Below are 6180 nucleotides of genomic sequence, written 5' to 3'. Positions count from 1 at the left end.
CTCTATTTGATTTTTTTATTTTTATTTTTTTAATTAAAAGACACCTCATGGTGTGACTATTATTTCCTAATTTTTTATTAAAAATAATTTATTTAAAACATAAGTGACCTCTTGCAGTCTCTTATTCAAGCATGTAGAAAATGAAATCGTGAAAAAGAGACCTCATCAAGTCGCTTTTGTGCAGTTGTAAAAATATAAAAATGTGAAATAGCAACCTCATGAGGTCTCTTTTTGCAAAACAATAGCTTTTACAAATACCTGCCAATTTAATTCAATTTAATAATATATACAATATGATCAATTAAATTGAGCTCCAAGAACTCCCACTAATCAATCAAACTACAACAAACACAAGTAAATAAATCTAATACCCACAAAATGAAAATAAAATTTAAATACTTTGAAATTGAACGAACAAAACATAAAAGTCATAAATTATTTAACAATACTATTGTTCATACTACTTTAAAGTTCTAATGCATTCAAAAACATCTAAGAATTTAAATAAACCACAATAAAATAAATAGCTTGGATTATCTAAATAATACTCAACTTTAACAACGCGGCGGTGTATTGTTCACATAGTAATCCTCATCACATTCATCACTGCTGGGCTCCTCAGTCACATCTCTGTATTGATCATATACTCCATGTGAAATAGGTAGAGACTGTAGAGGTCGAGGAGGGCGCACTATATCACCGGGACAAGGGGGAATCCCCCTGAAGCAAGTAATGCATCGAATTGGGCCTTTATTCCTGCATACTGTATATCTCTTTGCCTTTCCCTAGCCTGCGAGGCATTAACTTTGCTAGATAGCCCAGCTATTTGCTGCTTCAAAGCCAAAATTGTCTTCCTTGACTCATCATCCTGGAAACTACCGACGCCTTCTAATTCCAAATGAAATTCACATAAAGTTCGTTGGGGAAATCCATAAGCATATCCATACCTACTCGGGCCACCAACAACATCTAATCATATTCTCTCATTCTGCTCTTGGCTAAGTGATAGGTCTGTCTTATCTTCTGGTAGAGATTGACGAAAATTCTCTATACATTGTAGATATCAATTCTGAATTTAATGATAATTATATTAGAATATAAATTTAGAAAATTAAGTAATAACTACTAGAAATAGAGACTTACATAGGTCAACTGAGCAGTACTCAAATTTTGGCACATATTGCAGGTTCAGAAACAAGGTTTAGCATTTTGAAGAAAGTTTCAATAGGTAAAGAATCTGTGTGGCTGCATCAATCACAAAACTTCCCATATCAGATATGAGCTCTAGCACAACCAGTAGTGATTTCACAAACTACTTTTTGGCATATTGCCGCAATCAAGATGTTACGAGATAAGCACAACACTTTTACCTATATAACTGCAAATACAAGCAGGAAAACGCACACCCCATTCGCAAGAAATAATTAAATGCAGGCTCGCAAAATGCTTAACCTCTTTCCAATTTGCATTGTGACAGATTGCTAGATTGGATATATTTATTGATCCCACTTCTACTAGGCTTAAGAACATTAATCTTCTATTATAATTTATTCTTCTACACACACAAAAATTAAAATATGACCTAAAATATTGTTGAACAAAAATAAACAGCTTTGAAATGTGCTTCTAGTAATAGCCTACAAAATGCATTTCAACTGCGAAACATTAGTGTACAGAAAATGAGAACAAAAACATCTTTTGAAGAGACAAAGACATGATGGTAGCACAGTCATGACGGTTTGAGCATAACAAAGACAAAGTTCAGCATTCTCTGTTCTTTTTTTAAATCAATACACTAAAAACCTCTTTACTACTCATAGGCTATACTGCTCATTTACAATAACTAAACAAGAATTAACAAACTTCTAGGAAACAAATATGCTCTAATGATACAACATTCTAACTCTATTAAACTATCCAAGAGAAAGTTCTTCTAAAAAAACAATTCAAAACCTATTAACTAAAAGAACTAACTGATATCATTGCTTGTCATTGCCCTTATATGTGTTTACTCTGCAAGCTTAATCAGGATAATATGCATGTACAAATAGACCATGCAATATTCACTAAGAGAATATAAGTCAAATTCAAAGACCAACAACAGGAATCAAAAAGTAACAGTTAAGAACCGATTGTCCAGAATAATCGATTGTCCGAGGATAAGGTATCACTATTCAGTCACAATTCAATTAAAAATACCAAATCACATGAATGACCTACCAGTTTTCTCCTTACATTTTCCTGACTCTGAACTCCACTCGTATGTAAAGAACCACCCTTAAGAGATGCTCTAGCTTTCTTGCCAATCTCACGTATCTGCTTGAACCTCGAATCTGTCTCCCAATGGTCAACTAACTTTTGCCAATTTTCAGGTAGAATCCACCTGGGCCTCTTTTTTTTTCACGAGCTTTTGATAGCAAGCCAGTGAGTATGTGCCCAACTTTTAACTTAAAGTTTGCTTTAATCTGGGCTTTATGTTCTGGATGCCAGAAACACTTTCTCTGTAATGACAAGATAAACTAAGATGAATTAATTTGCTAATGAAACACTTTCTCTGTGATGACTAGTTAAACTGAAATAAATTACCCCTACATCAGTGACATAGAGATATTGTTCCTAACAGACCCTCGAATTAAATAAAGCAAGTACAAATTGATTCAAACTTATGAAAAACAAAAACAAATGAGATTTAAGTATCAGACTTAACAAAGCTGACAAATAATCTCACACCGACATGAATCAGAGGTTTGATTGTATCAGCATTTGCAATTGCACACTAGTTATTGTCATTAATGGACAAGTTGAGAAATGCAGTAACATCTTCCTGTATTTTCATGTCTTCTGAATGAAGTAGGTAAACCAACAAGCTTGGAGTGGAAAAGTACTACTATCTTGGAGTGGGGTATGTTATCCTAAATCAGCCGGAGGCCTGAATATTCTTGACATTTATGACTGGAACAAGACAGTTGTAGATAAGCCTTTATGGAATATTTGTACAAAGAAAAATAAGTTGTGGGTAAAGTGAATTCACTGTTATTATGGGAGAAATGAAAACTTATTGGAAGAATTACCAAAACAGACATTCTGGATCACTCAGAAAATTTTATAAACTACTAATAAATACTTCATTAGAGAAGCCTATGTAATTATAGATATATAAAACATTTCTTTGTTCTCTATCAAAAGTTTCTATACCAAATTACAAGGCCATTATCAGAAGGTACCTAAGAAAAAAATCACCTATAATAACTTGGGATTGTCTAGATGAATCTTTATATTGCAACTAGCTGCCCATAAAAGACTTGCTACTCGAGAGAGACAACATAGATGGGATGTCACAATAAATTTGGTATGTCCTCTTTTTGAGTAGGTAAATAAAGTATTGCATACGTGTTCTTTGAATGTGATGTGTCAGCTTATATGTAGAGGATGCTACTACACTAAAAAATAATTTACGTATTTAGAATACTACGTAAGAAGTTATATAAGTCATAAACATTTATGCATACAAAAACATAGCTGTAAAGATTTTGCAATATAATTTAAGAACAAGAACCATTCGGAAACTTAGCAAGAATCTATATCAAATTGTACAAGATAACAATAAAAAAGGTATTGTTCATACATGAATTGTTAATACGTACCTATTTATTATCTGTTAACGTATAACCAAAAAAAAAAAACTAATAACTTTCTAAATCTGAAAGAAATTTTACTTAGACCATATATACAACAACAACAACAAACTCAGTGTATTTTCACTAAGTAGGGTTTGGGGAGGGTAAAATGTATAGTCTTTACATATCAGAACAATGATTAGTTTAATGATAGAAGAGGAAAAAAAGATGTTTTAATGATAGGAAGGAAAACATACTTCATGTTAAATCTAAATTTTTGCAAAGTCTATACTTTTGATGTAGGAAGAATATTGTATTGGATATAAACTCTACAGTAAATCTTTTGCATTCATTCAAAACCTGTAGAAGGGAATTTCCTAGTTTATACTCTTTCTTGTAACTTCTTGGTACTCTTTAATGAAATATTTTACATTTTACATCAAAAATAGTGAGTAATTAACAGATGATAAGTGTGTACATGCACAAAACTAAGAAAGAAAAAGCTTCAATCTAAACATGACTACTATTTAGCTAGTCTATGTTAGTTAACAAAACTATATAAAGAAAGAATAGTGGATTATTACTTGTTAGGACACAGAACAAGTTTATAATCAAAAAGAAAAGTTAAGTAGCTCAACCTAGTACTTAAAGTCAACTGAAACTGCTTTAGATGACTAACAAAGGACATTAATCGTCTACAATATTAGGTCCACTACTGGACATGGTATCATAGTAATTATGCACCGACCTGATTTTGCTGTCCCTAAATGACTTTTCATTAAGGCCCACTCTAGAAATAACAAGAGAAATGATAATTGCCTTAATCATGTCACTAAGTTAGACAGCTATAAGATGCACAACCCAACCCTACTTTAAACATCAATTGTAGCCTAAGTGCTTCATGAGGTTTTCACAACAATGTTTTGCAAGTTTTGGTGTCAAGATTGCACATTCCATACCGCAACCTTCGAAGAAGTAGAGAGGTTGTTTCCGATAGACCCCCGGCTCAAGATAATACAATAACAAGAACATGCCAAGTGTAATCCCACAAGTGGGATCAAGGAAGGGTAAGGTTAGCGTGTACACAGACACTACCCCTGTCTTGGGAGTGGAAGGTAGAGAAGTTGTTTTTCATAGATAAAATTGGACTTCACTAAAGGGTCGTTAGGTAGGATGTATTAGAAAACCTCTTAGACATGGTATTGTTTAATCCTTTGTTTGATAGATATTTAGCCTATTAGTTATACACCCTATTCAATATTATAATGTGTGCAACTAATACAACGCAAACCAGAGAGTTAGTAATACAAGTGCTATCACTACATGGATATAAGTATGGTTAAAGACAGAATTATTCTTAAACACCAAATCAAATGGTGGATAAGAAATGATCTTAGCATAACTAATCTAAGCATTACTAATACATCCTATTCAACACTATTATAATTAGTTAGTAAATACCATAGCTAATCTAATCATCTCAAAACACTGAAACAAGATTCCAATTGAAAATAAAAAGAACTAAAACAGCATGTAATATCCTAGAAATAAAATTTCAAAAACAATAGTAAAAGTTAAAGGACGACAAAAAAGCCAATAAAAGAAGAATCTTTACCATCCAATAAGGCAAGTTCTGAACAATCTGACTAAGTGAAGCCAAAGAACACCAAAAAACATGAAAAAAAACCAATCAACAAAACAACCCTAAGGTGGAAACTTATAACAACGACTCCAGGAATAAGCCCAACATTTTCACCAATATCATTTGCCACCCCAAGCATAGTTAACTGTTGTTGATTGAAACCAAGAATATAAAAACACAGAACACGTAGAAGTAGAAGACTTACTCTACAATTTAAATGAAGATGGAAGAAATTAACAATAAATTCGAAGCATAAACCCAATTCTGAAACAAGGCAACAAAATTCCTACTATTAATTCACATTTTGGGGAAAATAAAGGAGACCAAGATATTCATAGAATCAAATTCTATTCCATAGATAAATAAGAAAAAAAAACTACAGCCTTACTTTGAATGAGAGAGTTCGGAGAGAGAGAATGCAAAAAATCAGCCCTTAACTATTATACTCTCACAGCTTCATAGATCTTTGGATTTGAGGGAGAGAGCATTTTTCAGAGTGTGAGTTTGAAAGAGGGGGCGGCTTTAAGGAGCTGACCCTTTATGGGTTTTATTTTTTATTAATTATAATAATGCTAAATATTTAAGAAATTAAGTAAATATATATATATATATATATATATATTGACGTTGATACTTAATAAAATGTCCACATATCATTATTTTTAATAATAAATATTAGTTTATCATTATTTTTAATAATAAATATTAGTTTTTAATAATAAATATTAATTTACTAAAAATGTAGCGACCTCAAGAGGTTGCCATGTATAAAATTTTATTAACCGCTTTATTTTATTTTGGCGCTAACTTTTTCTGCATTTTTTCGACCTTTTGATGTTTCTAATATTATGTTGTTGAATTTTTTTTATCATTTATCGACCTCATAAGGTCTCTTAATAGAAGAAAATTAAAAAATTTTAA

General features: G+C 31.8%; 1 long non-coding RNA gene across 1 annotated transcript; it reads right to left on the bottom strand.

The window, feature by feature from the left end:
* Nucleotides 1-379: 379 nt before the first annotated feature.
* On the bottom strand, nucleotides 380-5809 carry LOC107858590. The gene is made up of 4 exons (XR_001671135.2): nucleotides 5648-5809; nucleotides 2221-2501; nucleotides 1144-1245; nucleotides 380-1069 (listed from the first exon to the last, which is right to left on the bottom strand). It is a non-coding gene; the product is annotated as an uncharacterized LOC107858590 (long non-coding RNA).
* Nucleotides 5810-6180: the final 371 nt, after the last annotated feature.

Source organism: Capsicum annuum, chromosome 2, assembly GCF_002878395.1.
Source record: "Capsicum annuum cultivar UCD-10X-F1 chromosome 2, UCD10Xv1.1, whole genome shotgun sequence".
NCBI classification, from domain to species: domain Eukaryota; kingdom Viridiplantae; phylum Streptophyta; class Magnoliopsida; order Solanales; family Solanaceae; genus Capsicum; species Capsicum annuum.
Note: the sequence above shows the minus strand (reverse complement) of the source record. Positions and strands in the feature narration are given on the sequence as shown.